At 44.5% G+C, this 16,338-nt stretch overlaps 1 protein-coding gene across 3 annotated transcripts in view; it reads right to left on the bottom strand.

Annotated features, from left to right (window-relative positions):
• The window catches only part of PTN (pleiotrophin), a 99,788-nt gene that overhangs the window by 78,299 nt on the left and 5,151 nt on the right, over window positions 1–16,338 (bottom strand). Inside the window, exon 1 of one of the 3 annotated variants that reach the window (XM_045792574.2) lies at window positions 13,196–13,354. The exons of the other annotated variants lie outside the window; for them this stretch is intronic. The gene's annotated coding sequence lies outside the window, so the exon portion shown is untranslated. Of the gene's footprint in view, window positions 1–13,195; window positions 13,355–16,338 lie in introns of those variants that run through there. 3 annotated transcript variants of the gene reach the window in all.

The following is a 16,338-nucleotide window of genomic DNA, read 5'->3' as shown; positions in this document are numbered from 1 at the left end:
ATATGGTAACAGCGGCAAGATTTCTCCTATCATCAATAATGTTTTATCACTGATACCAAATTCTTAGATGATAGGTGATAAAAGATATTAAATACATCAGTTTATAATATTTCTATATCAATATTATCTTTGTTAGATATGGACTAAAGCTTCAGGGGCTCTTTTTTTTTTTAATTGGACATCAGAATATGGTTTCCTCTTCTTGCCCAAACACAATTTAATATCTGTTTCTCAGTTGAAGTACGGCCACAGCCTTTGGAATTCAAACATGGGATCCTAGATTTCAATATAGGTAATCAGCAAAAATAAAATATTGTTTAATGCTTAAGTTATGCAAGAAGAAATTTTCACAGTTTTGAGTGAAGGTTCTATTTACAGATTTATGATTTGCTTTTTTGTTTTACTTGAAAGAGGCCACACATGACTAGGATAAGTAAAAGAGCATGTTTCCTATTAATATCTATTTGATTTTCATAAAGATATTACACTGCAAGTTACAGAGTAAGGAGTTTGGACTCAGTCACTGAAATTGAAGGAGATGAAATGTAACAGTGGTTTTATCCTGGCCCAGGGATAGCGTGTGGTGGGAACTAAGTAGGCCTCTTTCCCTGGCCCAGGCACCCTCATAATGTGTCTCATTCCCTCTTTGATTTTCCTCCTAACCCCAGCACTAACTGAAATTGGATCTGCTTATTTGGTTCTTCATTTATCCAGAATGAAAGCTCAGTGAAAGCAGGCATCTCTTACCTTTTCAACCCTGTTTTGCAAGGATTTGAAGACGAGTATGTGAGCATCCTATAAATATTCGAGAAGCAAATAAATGGATGGAGGTTTTCAGGTGGTGACCTCTATCCTATTTTAAAAATGCAAAAATGCATCATCTCATAGTTACCGTTTGGAAGCGATGCATACACAGACACACACAGGTCGTCGTGGCCTCGCACAGTAGCGCCTACGTAAAAATGGGCGTGCAGACTGAAACCATGGAAGGCAACCTTGATAATCATTCGGAAACATTATGGCTGCTCCTTGAACTTTGAAAATTTTCACCAGATCATTAAAACCTCGGTTATAAATGCATACGGAAATAGAAAATGCAGCAAAACTAATAGCATACTGTCATTTACAATGTTAAAAATATTGAGTGAGATTTAAAGGGTTTCATCATTGTTTTCATAAAATACTTATCAAGAATCCTCTGAAGAGCTTGCTTTCCTTTTCTCATTGTGTAAATCACAATACAGAGCAAGCATCTTTTCTATGACTTGGCAAATGTCTGCGCCTTTCTAGGCTGAGATTAATTTATTCGTTTGTTCTTCGGGTTTTCAAGTCTCAGCATATACTCGAGAACTGCATTCAAGTGAGTTTTTGGCCAGCGTCAATCTGGCACATTTTTATCCTCTTTGTCTTCTCTGGCTTCCTCGGTTATGTCAGGTTTGCGTTCACCAAGCGTCTTTGGCTGCACATGCGCAGTCTCTCCCAAAATGGCAGCGCGCTCATGTTCCCGCCTCCCGCTATCTCCATTTGGGTGTCTTTCAATTTCACTTCCAGCGGTAAACCACTTCTCATTTCTTGCCCACACTTTCAATGTTATTGGCCAATTTCTCCTTTTAATTCTCCATTTTTGGGAAATGCCGTGTGGGTTTATACTGGGAGACAAGGAGGCGAGAAGACTACCTTCTTCGCTCTCCTTGCAGAACATGAGTGACAGACGCAAGGTGACCAACCCGGACAGACGATCAAAGAAGTGATGTGACTGGTCACCGATTAGAAAGCACATCTGTTACTGAAGTAATCTGGGGACTGACGAGTTGGAGTGAAATCTGTGGTGTGTACAATTACTTATGGTTAATATACTAAAATTTAAACCATGTTATTGGGGGATTAGGGCTAATTAACTAACCTGTGGTAACCAAAATTCATGCATACAGGAACCCTGCTAAGTAAAATGTGCTTATAATTGAAAATTTCATTCCTCTGTCAAGCGTTCCTATGACCTCCACATACCTGTATGTGTGGGAGGAACTACTTTAGAAACATAGGAAACGGGGTTTTTACCCTCAGAAGTCTTGGATCATAAACAGAGAGATGATACTTTTCTTAATGTCTTTCCCTGAGAAACAGACAGCAGCAGGTAGTCACGGCCCAGCTCTAGGAAAACGAAATGTAATTACAGAGCAGCAGATTTGCATTTACTGGCCAGGATCAGAAATGCTGACACTGGTGGTTCTTAAACTCGATCCCGTATTATAATCACCTGGAGGGCTTATTAAAACCCAGCATGCAGACCCCACCGTCAGAGTCTCTGAGTTAGTGGGTGTGAGGCGGTACCTGAGAAGGAGCCTTTTTAGCAAGTTCCCAGGGGAACTTTGGCTTAAAATGAGGAACCCCAATTTAAGAACCACAGACTCAAACATAGTCAGAAGGCTCTTCCATGGGGAGAGAGCAAAGTCTCAGGAAACAAAGTCAGGCAGGAGCAAAGACACCGAATCCAAGTGCTTAAGGGTATCTTAGCGATCCTTTAGTTAAGGCCCCTTATTTTACAATTAAGGACATGAAAGCCAAAAAATTCGTATGATTTAATGAAAATACGAAGTTAGCCAGTCTTAGAGTCTGGTCTAGAACCTAGAATCTATTTCCAATAATTTCTGGAAGACAGCCAGCATCATAATAGACCCTATTCTCCACAGACATATGCTGAAAATACCACACACACACACACACACACACACACACACACACACACTTTCTCAAACCTTACTGCATATGAAATGGCCTGGCTAAAAATTGCCGTTCCTAAGCCCTCCACTAAAGGTTCTGACTTCACAGGTGGAGGACAAGGCACTTTTAGATCGCAACCCCATGAGATTCAAATGCAGGTGAACTATTCTTCAAGAAACACTGGGTAAGCCAATGTTTTAAGCCAAAGAATCTATACACAAGAAAGAACAGAATACCAACTGTCTTTGAATTTTTTTTTTTAACAAAATACTTCCACAGATTATTAAAATTCCCCCAATTCTCCTATGAGGTGGATGAGTAACTCCAATTCTTCCTTCTTGGAGAAACTTTGGACAAGTCTTCCCCTTCCTAGAACCTCCTTTTCTTCATCTGTGTAAGGGGTAAAAGTATTTGTTTTAAATATTTTATTTATTTATTTTGAAAGAGAGAGAGAGAGAGAGAGTGTGTGTGTTGGGGGAGGGGCAGAGGGAAAGAGAGACTCTCAAGCAGACTCCATGATAAGTGTGGCGCCCGACTCGGGGATTGATCTCACAACCCTGAGATCACGACCTGAGCCGAAATCAAGAGTTAGATGCTTAACCTACTGGGCCACCCAGCACCCCAAGGGATAAAAATATTAAACGTGATCTCATACAACTGGTCTGAGGACAAAATGGGATAGGACCTATGAAAGCAAATTGCAAAGGGTGATATTATCTAGATAGTTGTTAGCTTCATTACAAAGAAGCCTAAAGAGTATGATTTTTTTTAAAAAAAATCAAGTGGGATATCTGCAGATAAAAGATTCTTAATTGTACTGTAATTGGCTCATCCTGGCAGAAGCTTACGGATTGGTCAAAGGAATGAGAGAAGTCAAGATCTCCAAGAAATCACAAGACTTCACCCTCAGAAGCCCCAGATTACCTGGACCAGAATCTGCAAACTAACTTCTAATCTGAAACAACTTTAAGTCTAATATATGCAGGGCTAAATGGCTTTCTTAGAAAATATCTTGTCTAATCTCTTTCCCCAGGACATTTCGTGCCTCTTCTGACTCAAATTGGATTGGAAACCAGACAACGGTGACTCCCTGAACTTTCTTTTCTTTTAGCAAAGCTGAAAAAATAATTTTTAAAGCAGAAAAACAAAAACGATCCATTTACCTCCACTCTGCCCTCACCGTGGAGAAGATCCCCGGAGTTGGATGAAGAAAATGCCAGAAAGGAAGGGACAGTGTTCCTGTCCCAGCAGGATGTGTGGAGGAAGAGGTGCTGACTGAGGACAGCGAGGAAGCCATCTTGGTACAAAACATCCTTCCCACACAGGAGCCCTTTCAACAAAGAACACAAGAACCTTTCTCCCTTTGAGGGCCCGGCTCTTGTTTTTCTCCACAGATTTTCATCAAAATTTGTTGAGCTGTAACAGTCTGGCTTTCACTGTTACTCTGCTGTTGCGTGTCATGAGTAACTACTTTCTTCCACTGGCTGCACAAGCGATGACTCTACCCATGACTGGCATGAGATCACTCATTTGAGGAAAGGAAAATGAGCGGTTTCAGGGAAAGAGCGGGCATCTCAGTGTGAGTGACTGGTGCTCATCTCAAATGTGGTTACTCCAATTACAGAAGGCTCTCGGATAACAACAGATCTCTTTCAGAGGATGTGGCTTCAAACCATCCCATGTGAAATGCCTAGACCTGATTACAGAGCTCTCTCGAAAGCCGACACAGCTAATGAAGATTTAAAGCAAGGAGCAAAGGAATCAAAAATATTCCCCAGAAAATTGTCCATGTTACCTCGTTGTAGCTAGAGTGTGTTGCAAGATGTCCTGGGGCAGAAGGTACAGGAAGGAGCCCGGTTACCACTGACCCCGTGTGACACACCTGGACTTGGGCTCATCCAAGGGCCTCCCTGGACACTGAGGATGCCCACAAAATTCAGACAAACAATGGGACGCGTGGGTCCAGCTCATGCTCAGGTCTTGCCACAATTTCTTCAGACCCAGGACATCCACCTCTTCCCCCAAATCAGCCTTTCTCTAGATGTCTTCTTTCTATCCACGGCACCAGAATTCTCCCAAACTCGTCAGCTTCAACATCCCATTTTCCAACCACCCTTCAAATACCCACCTTCCAACTTAACGTCTAGACTTCTCCAGAAAGGATCCCTCCTAAGTACCTTGTCGTTACGCCAAGGCATCAGAAATTCATTCGTTATTGTGTCCAAGCATTGGACACAGATAAGTGAGGAAGAGACAGTCATTTAAAGTAACGTTCAAGACAAGAATAAAATCAGGAGTCACACTATTGTCTTTACCTAGAATGCCCCCTTTCTCCCTGGTATTCTTCAGGCTTTAAACACAAGTCAGGAGACACCACCTCCTAGAAGCCTGCTTTGAATCCACCGCCAGCTGACTTAGGTGTCTCTCCTACGGACGTTCAGAAGTGCGTGTCTAAATCACTGCATGGCCACTGCACTCACGTGCGTGCCTGTCCCCCAGCCAGACTGTGGGATGTGAAGACAGAGATGGGGTCGGACTCATCTCTGCGTTCCTAGCACTTAACGCAGAGCTCCGCACACTGTGTTCATTGCCTATTTTTGAATCAATGAATGAAAACTAGAAGAGAAATCATAGAAAGTTGGGGAACAGAAAAAGAAGGATCCATTTCAACTGGGGCAGTAAAGACAATTTTCATGGAGGAGATGGTGTTTAAGCAAAGCACTGAAGCATGAACAGTATTTCCAGAATGTGAGAAGATCAAGGGCTTTGGGGGGCGGGGGGGGGCTGGTATGCAGAGGATTGCTTTTTAAAACCTAATGGATTCTCTCCACCTCTAATCTATTACCTTTCTAAACATCATCTTTCTTATACTCCACCACTTTTTTTTGTCGCCGTCCTTACCGATGGAGAACCTTCGGTGGTTCCTTACCGTCTAACACAGTGGGATTCAAGCACGTTAGCTTACTTTCAGAGGTCTTGCTCTTGCTGCCCTGCACTCTTTTCAGCTAACTTTGGGCCTCTGGCCACCTACTGTGTGCACACAGCAGGCCCATCTGCAGTCGGTCCCCCATACCCTGACTTTGTCATCTCCTTCTCCCTTTCTTCACCCCTCACCCGGATGCTTCCCCCCTGCCCTTCTGCCACACTCAACAGCATCCTTCTTCCTTGTGCCGCCCCCCTTTGCTGCTCCAGCCCAGAATGCCTTCTTCCTCTAGGTAACCTGATCGAACTGTTCTTTTACCAATTCATCATACGCTATAGTGTATGGTTTTCTCACTACAAGTCTGCTGTGTCCCTCTTAGGAGGACCCAGATAAGGGACCTACACGCTGAGATAATGGATGGCGTCCCTCTGTAACATGCATAGGGTCTCAGACAAATATTCTACTGGCTAAAAATTCTCACCGAATTAAATACTCCTCTAAGGATATACGAGGGGTAATTCAGGCCAATATCTTCTTATTCAGTTCCCAGTGGATTGGGTGCTTATGACAGAAAATTTAATGAGAATAAAATTCTATTACTCGTTTGTTACAAAATCACTAACTCTGCCTGTTATGAAATAAAAATTCCCACTTCTCTCTTTTGTTGATAAAATTACAGTCGCCATTATTCTTGCCTCATCCACACAGCCGAAGTAATGTGTGTTTTGTTTTTTTTTTTAATTCATAGTGTGTGACTAGCCCTTTAAGACAGGTGCATCCTTCCCACTGTTTTCACGCCAGCCCTTGTAACTGTGGGGCTCCTTCACGCTCTTCAGCCTTCCAGGCTTTGCCCCGCATCAAACCACATCAATACCAGTCTCAGACCTTAATCGTGAAAGACATCGAGAGGCACAGGGCTCAACACTTCATCCCACACAACAGGCTGCGGGGCACGGAGAATCCAGCGCCTAACCTTTCCCAGCCTCTGTCCATCTGGGCCCCGCTGTTGGATGTCCAAGCTTGACAGGCAATGCTTTCCAATGGGAAACTGCCGCAGGATTTTTTTTTCCCATCCTTTGGTCCCTATTGTATGTTCAGCTGCACCGGAGCTAGCTGGTAATCAAAGCCAGAGCCTCTTACACACAAACAAACACGGCATTGTGGCCTCCCCCAGGGCTGGAACACAGCAATCCAACACACAATTTAGTCAGGTGATAGCAGGCCGCAGGCCCGGACGGAGCATCTCCCGGACACCCTCCTGCCTGTGTTCCCCCGTCCCTTCCTCAGCACAAGCCCCTGGAGCCACCAGGCCAGGCCAAGCGATGCTCGAGGAGACAATGAAAAATGAACCAATACAGGATAATACGCAGCCAAAGAGGTCTAGCCTGATGACAGAATTCTTTGTCCAAGGGAGGATATTCTCCCGATCGGAGGGAGGTAGAAATAAATTGCACAGTGCAAGACCTTATTTCTGGGCCCTGGCCAGGGGAAAGAAGGGAAGATTGAACCAAAACCTCTTCAGATACTCCCAGGACCGTTGTCATGGAACAGGGGAAGAGAGGGACAACAGCATGCTGCTTGAGAGCTTTGTGGTCAGAACTATTGGACTACAGTCTTAGTCCTACCTCTCACTAGCTTGTGAGCTTGGACAAGTTACTTAACCATTCTGAGACTCAGTTTCCTCGTTTTTAAACTAAGAAGGAAAACAGTCTTTCTCCCACAGTTGTTGGGAGCATTTCACCTGGAACTCAATGTCAAGTTCTAGCACTGTGTCCCACACACAGAAAGCACCCGACAGACATTAGATAGCATTGCTCAAGTTGGCGGATGGTGCTCAGAAAGGAAAAAGGGGAGGAAATCACACAAAAAAGCGAGCAAGGTCTGCAGCTTCTAGAAGTCGCTGATAAGGGACAAAGTCTGGCCCTGGAAGTTCCTAGAAACAGCGCCTCAGAGGCTCTGGCAGGTCCTGAACTTGACTGATTGCCATGTGTCCCCAGAGCACATCAAGGGACGCGAGGGATGCCAATGGCCAGCATGAAGCCTGGATGCAAGATGTCTTCATATAACAGCAGAAGGCAGGCCTCTGGGTGTCTGAACGCTGATAACGGAAATATCCCCGAGTACGAAGGATCGGGCGGAAAATTAAAGCTGGAGGTGCCAAGGAAAACAATTGCTCAGGTCACAATCTGTGGCTAGGGCAGCCGAGTAAGATGAAGTCTTGCCAGGGTTGGTGGAGGGAGGGCAGTGGGGATGGGGTGTGGGGGTAGAAACTAGGTAAAATGTTATCGTAATTCTATGCAGCAACAAATGTGAACTGAGTACCTGTTCTATGCCAGTTGCTATTTGGGCAGTGATAGAAAGAACTAGAAATGATTACCCAGCAATAGAGTTTAGAAAGATGAGATTCGGTGACAAGACACATGACCACTGAAACTCAGAATTAATATAATGATTTCCATTCAATACGAAGGACCAACGATCCAAAATGATTTAACAATTGAAGCATCTTCAGAGGCCCTGGGTGGCTCAGTCAGTTAAGCGTCCCACTCTTGATTTCAGCTCAGGTCATGAGATCGAGCCCCATGTTGGGCTCCATGCTCAGCAGGGAGTCTGCTTGGGATTCTCTCTCCCTCTCCCTCAGTCCCCACCTCCCCACTCATGCATGCCTGCACACGTGCTCTCTCTATAAAATAAATAAACTTTTAAAAAAATGGAAGCATCTTCATATGGAGATTTACAAATGGAAATAGTATCAGATGTTATCTTAAGAAATAGGTCCTAAGATCTGCAGATTTGCTTCAAGAAACACCAGTCAATTGGGGCGCCTGGGTGGCACAGTGGTTAAGCGTCTGCCTTCGGCTCAGGGCGTGATCCCGGCGTTCTGGGATCGAGCCCCACGTCAGGCTCTTCTGCTATGAGCCTGCTTCTTCCTCTCCCACTCCCCCTGCTTGTGTTCCCTCTCTCGCTGGCTGTCTCTATCTCTGTCGAATAAATAAATAAAATCTTTAAAAAAAAAGAAAAAAAAAAAAAGAAACACCAGTCAATATTTGTCTGATTCTTTCTAGTATGTACCTCAAGTGTCCCTCAATGTGCATGGTGCTCCTCGTTGGGTATTTATTCATCCTTATTTCAGTAAAATCCTTATTTAAGTAAAAACTTATCTGGTAAGTCACAGTCCCAGAGTTTCTCCATTTGCACCCCCTGGAAGAATGTTGTTACTTGCTCCCTAGAGCCTTCCTAACTGGTCTATACTTCACTGCCCCATCCGTTACCTCTTCCAGCTCAGTGGTTCCTGGCCTCTCTGCAGGTCTCCCGGATATCCCGACCACACTGCAGCCTGATGACTCATAACAGATACAAATATCTAATACTCTCAAGGGACAGAGTGTGATTTTGCTTAAATTGCACCAAGAACATAGATAAGCAATCCCTTATCACACTAGGTAAGCAAAGAAATCCATTCCCTTTGGAGAAAAACAGCCTCTACTACTTAGGTTGATCTTCTTCACCAAAGATACATTTAAAATCGCTGTAAGAAGAGTAGTTATACCTTCCCCCGATTCTGTACTGGTTTTCAAATGTTGCTTGAGTTCTAATGGATGATAATGAACCTGGCCACACATTGGCATGGACTTGGAAATCAGACAGGGAAGATGTCAGTTGGAGGAGGGAAGAAGACAAGAGGATAACAATTTGTTCTTCGACATAAAAGTGGACTTTTTAATAGAAAGGGCCAAGCCTAAACAACTTCTGATTTCAACAAGATACTTAACATTACTCATTACAGCTGATAAATGGAAGGCAAGGAGAAAGCCAACCCAGGAGCCCAGTGGCGTGTGTGCAGCCAAGCCCTGGGTCTGGAGGATCCTGCTGTGCTCCAGGGCATGAAAGGGAGCCTCTCTGTCTCCTCCTTGATCCCCTTTCATGATCCCCCCCGAGGGTGGAGAAGACACGGATGGAAACAGTGGGCTAGAGGACAGGTGCCTTTATGGACGGGTTGGCTCCAGCGACCAAATGGTCTACCTTGCGGTCTTGCACCCAAGATTGCTCAGGTCCTATTTGAGGCACTGGAAGAGCTGCTACCGTTTGGTCTTCAAAAGCTTCCTCTGAGAAGAACAAGGAGGGGCCACGGTGGCTCCACAGAGCCCAACTGACTTTAGGTGTCATTCTACCAGGAGACATCTAGAGCCCAGGAGATTGGGAAAGCAAACAAGACCAATCCAGCCCAGAGAAGTCTCCTAACAAATCCCACCAGAGCCAGTGGGACCGTTGGTTCCTCCACAGTGGAGGAAACCTCAGCTCTATCTAATAGAATTTTCTGGGAGGCCTGAAGTTCCTCTCCCCAAGTACAGGGCTTCCAACTATCAGGTTTGGGGATGTTTTCCCTAAGGTCTCAGACCAAGACCACTTCCATTTCTTCTGTTGGTTCTGCTGCCTTTGAAGTTCACCGCTCTCATTTTTACCTCTTGCAAGAGAGCATCCCTGGACGAGACATTAGAAACCCAGGGTTAGGCTGCTTTCTGGGAATGCGGGTCTATTTTGAGAGAAATTGGTTGGAAATACACCTCTACCCACCTGCTCCTGCTGAATTGCTTCTGATCTATTTCTCCAAACCAAATTCATTTATGACAGCCTTAAAGTTACATCTCCGAATCCCCAGATAGCAATATCAGAGGGCAAACTCTGTGATCTCTGTCAGACTAAAACCGCTGTTTAAGAAAGGCTAAAAACCATTTCAGGTCCAAGTTGGTGGGAATCCCAATACTGGCATAGACAATCAAAGCATTTAACTACTGCCTGTCCTCTCCAATCAGGAATGCGGTTGTCAAACGCAAATTTGATCTGACTCACTTTAAACTAGAGCCAATTTGTACATTAGTCATTCCAAATAACAACAGAGCAAATGAACGACTCCCCATTGGGTGCCAACGCATCCAAGAGCCGCAGGCTTCAAAAGCTTTGCTGCCCCTGCAGGTTACCCTCCTGCCGTGCTTTGGGCCCAGCCCCTCAGCCCCAGAACAGCCCAGAGGGCCCCTAGCCTCCTGGGAGCTGCTATAGGGATCAGACAGCTGTGGCTTCCCTGGGGAGACTTTTATGCCCCGATATGTATCTGGAAGGGTCCTCAAGGATAAGAATGGAAGATACTGTTTACTCAGCTTGACCTTCAATTAGCACACGCTAAGTTCCACAAGATTATGTGTTCTCGTCTAAATAGTACATCCTTTGCTGGGACAAAGATTTTTTTTTTTGTTTGCTTCAAGGGATTATGTCTGCTTGTTTTCATTTTCCTACTTCCAACTTTATTAAGGGAGTCTGTAATAATAATTTACTAGGCTTTTTTTATGATTCAGATGTCCCCATGTCAAGCTAAATAAATTGAATTTCCATCTTAATTGGTCTATTTAGTAAAAACAACGTGCGTAAAGTTGTTAAAAATATAGCATGAGTTAATTATAACACTGATTTTTAAAAGACATGCAATTATTCATTCAACTATTTTTTGAAGTTCCAGCAGCAAAACTGTAGGTGTCTATCAGTGTTAACAGTGGTATCTATTTTGAGCCAGACTCTTAGCAAGTTTTTCTTCTTTAGAGTTTTAAAAAAATTTGAGCATCTTATACCGCGAACATAGATCTTTCTTAGAATGAGAAAAAAAGTAATGTTTTTTTCAGGTACATATTTCTGTTTTTCTAATAGCAAATATAATAATGAAAAAACTTATCATTATGCTTCATATGATTGAAGTGAAGCCGCCTTTCCACAAGTGTGACCCCATGGAGCTGTATTTGACATTCTGAATATGGCCAAAGACGCTGAATATAACAGTTAAATGTATGTTATAAATTTAAAAAGAGGATAGGAAGAAATGCTCTTATTTCAAAATTTAAGTATCTAAACCTGTTAAAATAATAAACTACCTGCTCTCCTAGGGCAGTTCGGTCTTCCTCGGTTATACCCCTTGGACCTACGTACAGAAATACGTTGCACAGAGAAGGCAACTTTTTTTTTTTTTTTTGTAGAACAACAACGTTGACACTTGCCCACGATTCTCCAAAGCTGCAGGGTATTTCTTTTAAGCCAGAGATCCCACTTTGGCCTTAACATGGACGCCCCATAGGACCAGCCGGCATATGCCCACTAGAACCCCTCCGGTGTTCTTCTGCTCCAGAATGAAGACCACTATCTGTCGAAACCTCAGGGATGACCCTTGGCTCTCATGCGCAAGAATCCCAGGGCTAGGTTTAGAAAAGCCTGGATTATTAGCAAATAAGGAAGGCCAGTAGGAAAACATTGTTTTAAAATTTGTGTGGTCTCCATTTGTCTTAGCTCGAGTGAAGATTTTCTGTTACCCAAGAATGTTACCAAGATATGTTCCTTATTGCTTAACCCTGGCTCTGAGGCAAAAATCTCTGGCTCCTTCTCTGGGTGGCCCAGTGTCTTCTCAGAAGTCACAAAGACGGAGGACACCTGCTTGACTTCCATTATAGAATGGAAGCAGCAATCGAAGAGAATCGTACTCAACACCTAAAGAAGAGAATATTCTAGCACAAAGAAAACAAATGATACTATATCCTTTTCTTATTAAGAATGATGTTTCCTAAACACGTCTCACTGGCTTTTAAGGCAAATTAGATGCAGTATGTGGATCACTCCCCTCCCCAGGGAGAGCACGGGGAAGGAGGCAGCAGGTATTCCGAGTGCGATTGCAAAGTTCTTTTTATAAACAACCAAACACTCTAAATATTCGGCCATGAAGCGTGGGCACGAGCAGCTTTCACATGCAGCAAGAAGGGTTACTGCCCGTGACCCTCCATGTTTGTATTACGCTATGAAGGTCATGACTGCAGAGCTGCTTTTTTTTTTTTTTTAAGATCTTATTTACTTATTTGACAGAGAGAGATAGCAAGAGAGGGAACACAAGCAAGTGGAGAGGGAGAGGGAAAAGCAGGCCCCCCCACTGAGCAGGGAGCCCGATGCGGGGCTTGATCTCAGGACTCTGGGATCATGACCTGAGCCAAAGGCAGATGCTTAACGGCTGAGCCACCCAGGCGCCCCATGACTGGAGAATTCTGATCCCTCTCCCATTCTCTCAAGTTCGTTGAACTCAACCCTGGTGGCCGGCTACTCAAAGTCAGGTCCCCAGGCCAGCAGCCCTGCTATCACTGCGGGAGAAGCACAGGCTCCAAGAGCCGCCTGTTGGATGCCGCCTAAACCCCCATCTGCATTTTTGCATGAGCTCCAGGGGATTGAAATGCCCAGGAAAGTGTGAGAAGCACCTGCTACAGTGTAAACACAGTGTCGCTATTCAGTTGCAAAGACCTAAATTTAGCGAGCATAACCGATTGAAAAACTCGGTAGGTCTCCTTGACAACCCTTAGGAAGAACTGTAATATAATATTCAGTAAAAGAATGCAAAAACCATTTTAGTTTAGCCTTTTTTTTTTAGGATTGTCTTCTCACTTTTTTTTCCCCCCACTCTGACTCAGATTTTCATTTCTTCACATCCTTCACACTCCTCTCCTCCTACTCGCTTCATCCAGTCAAACTTACCTTCGGGCACCTTAAGCAATCTCTAGGCGGCCTCAGAAAATGACAAGGGCAGGGGCACCTGGGTGGCACAGCGGTTGGGCGTCAGCCTTCAGCTCAGGGCGTGATCCCGGCGTTCTGGGTTTGAGCCCCACATCAGGCTCCTCCGCTATGAGCCTGCTCCTTCCTCTCCCACTCCCCCTGCTTGTGTTCCCTCTCTCGCTGGCTGTCTCTGTCTCTGTCGAATAAATAAATGAAATCTTTAAAAAAAAAATTTAAAAAAAAAAGAAAATGACAAGGGAAGCAGCAGAATCGGGGAATGAGAAAGAACTGGCTCCACTGATGTTATTACTAACCGCTCACACTCAGGGTAAGAGTTTACCTTTTACAAACGTCGGATTGTCACAATGTGCCTTTATCCCCGAAGGCAAAGCAAATAATACCATCACCATCCTCACGGTCATCTGGCCGCAAAAAAAATCCTGAGGTTGCAGGAGAGTCAGTGACCCACGCAGCACCCCACACCAATCAAGAGGCAGAACTGCAAAGAAACCACGCGGGCTTCCGCAGCCTCCCCCGACTCCCTGCTGTGAGCTGACACGTCCTTGGGGGCAGCAGGAGTCAGGGAGAGCGTGGTTATGGGCATCCCCAGTGTCAGCAATGGGATGGCCGCACCGGACCGGGGGTGCCCTGAATGCACAACGCTCTCCTACACGCTACAAGGAGGGTCCAGGGCGGCAGCAGCTGGATTTGGAGACCCCCAAGCCTTAACCATGACCACCTGTTGTATGTTTCTTTTCAGAGGAAGGGAATTCGAGAGCGTGAGTGGAGAGCAGCAGAAGGGTCTCGCCCAGGTTTCTGTCTGCATGTGTGAGAACCCGGCGGGGCCTGAGAAGTAAAAGCAGTGGCGGGGCACAGTGTCATTGGGCACAGTGTCATTGGGCACAGTGTCATAGCGTCCTCATAATTAGCACCATCATCATCCTTAGCGATCAGACTCTGGGTTCAGTCTTCATGCTCATTTTCTAGATTAATACTCATGTCAATCCTACCAGGAAAGTTATTCATGCTCTTATTAAAATGAGAGAGAAGGCAATGGAAGAAAAACCATGACATCTGCTGCTGGTCACAGAGCTAGTGAGTACAGCTGCGGTTTCTCCCTTGATTTCCTTGACCTGGGAGCTCAAATATTGGAGCGTCGGGGCTAATATGTCTATTGCATCACCTGCATCCAGGTGGCTTCCAGGTTCCTTGATTCCGCCTCTCAAGTCAGAATCTGTATGGATGGTCCCCAGGCTTCTGGAAGCTAAGACATGACTCTAGTTGTTCCGATAAACACTGAACACAGGGAGCCACTCTCCTGGGTTATTGGCCTCTTACTATATATATATATATATATATATATATACACATTGGCATTTAGGTTTGGTATAAGAGGCAAATGGGACATAAAATTAGCCAATGGAAGAAAAGGCATTATGTTATAGAGGAGAAGGAAATACCCAAACTAGGAATTTTAGAACTTTATCTTCTTTTTCAAGATTTATTTGATAGAGAAAGAGAGAGCAAGAAGGGGGAGCAGCAGGCAGAGGGAGAGGCAGAAGCAGGCTTCCCGCTAAGCGGGGAGCACATCGTGGGGATCATGACCTGAGCTGAAGGCAGACACTTCACTGAGCCAACCAGGTGCCCCAAAACCTTTGTTTTAATACTTTCATGGCACTTACTGGGGTCACCCTAACCTAAGCTTAACGGTATCAGTTAAAAAAAAAAAAAAACAAAAACTGCTCAGCCTAAGTGGAATTGTTACAAAAATATTTTTAAAAAAATAAATGTAAAAAGTTCTGAAAAGCAAATGGTTTATAGCCACATTGGAGTTATGATGAAAATAAGGCTTTAAGTGATCAGTCTTGTAGCTTTGAATTCTATGGTCTGTTAAAGTAGAGGTAAGTCCGATTTCGCTCCATTGCAGAGGTAGCCACGAGTCAGAGACCCTGCAAGGTTTGGGCATCAAGTGGACGAGGGGGAGTGTGACTGGGGGCCGGCTTGGACGACCTTTGGAATGAAGGAGGTGAAGAAATGAGAGATGGAGAGGCCTCTTGTAGAGGTCCGCTGAGAACGGGGGTGCTCAGATGTAAACAGGAAATTGGCACCAGGTGATGTTCAGAGGGGACTACGTATAGGGGACAGATCATCAAGGTCTTTGGAGCATGAGAGGCAGACAGAATGATGTTCAGAGGCATTTATTGTTTCACTCATTTGCCAGACATTATTGGTCATTTTCAATGGTCTGTTGCTACATATTCTAGGGTTCTCGAGACGAATGAGAGAGAGTCCCTGGCGTTAAGGGTGCGCGGTATGTGGGGGGGGGGGGGGTGGAGCTCGTGGCAATGGTGAGTAACTAGGAGGGGAAAGATGCGCTCTTCCCGTGTCAACCCTGCTGGGAAAAGCAGGAGTTAAAGTCACTTGCAAGAGTTGATGGAGAGGTGGAGGAGAAAAGAGCAGGGCAGGACCAGAGCTCCACCTAGAGGACAGATTTGCCCGGGAAACCCTCCTTGGGCGCCTTCAACCTCGACTCACTCCCGGGTCCATCCAAATTCCACAGCTGACTGTGGAGGATTTGCGCTCTTCACCTCCACGCAGAGATTTCCACTGAAAGACAGTCACCGCATGTCCGGTATAAATTTTCCTGATGTGTCAAATCTTTAATATTATATTTATTCTAAGATGTCACTTTCAGTCATTTCCTGTCTGCTCTGTTACATGGCCAATGTGAAGTGAAAACACAAAGGAACTGAGAGTTCAATTTCTCTTGCAGAAAAAATGGCATTCAAGTAGAATGGTATCCAAAAGACAGTGATGATTTTTGAAATAAATATTATCACCTTCTCTGTTTTGCTTTTGAATTAAACTTTCCTTTCTCTAATAAAAAATTTTTTTTAAATCACTTTGTTGCTGGAACTGCTTAGGACAAAAACTTTGTATGTACATATCTTACTGTAACTTGTGTTGGAGTTATTTTAATGGTATTCACACATACACTGAGTAGCCCATAAGCTATTTGAAGACCTATTTGTTTTTGTATCCCCTATCACACTACCTGACATGTAGTGGGACAGTCAATATGTGAAGTCTGTTGGGATTAAGAATAGAATAAGAAGTCCTTTGAT

This window comes from Ursus americanus, chromosome 3, assembly GCF_024610735.1.
Source record: "Ursus americanus isolate L20-20 chromosome 3, mUrsAme1.1.p, whole genome shotgun sequence".
Taxonomy (NCBI): domain Eukaryota; kingdom Metazoa; phylum Chordata; class Mammalia; order Carnivora; family Ursidae; genus Ursus; species Ursus americanus.
The sequence above is the reverse complement of the archived record's forward strand: the minus strand, read 5'-3'. Positions and strand labels throughout refer to the sequence as shown.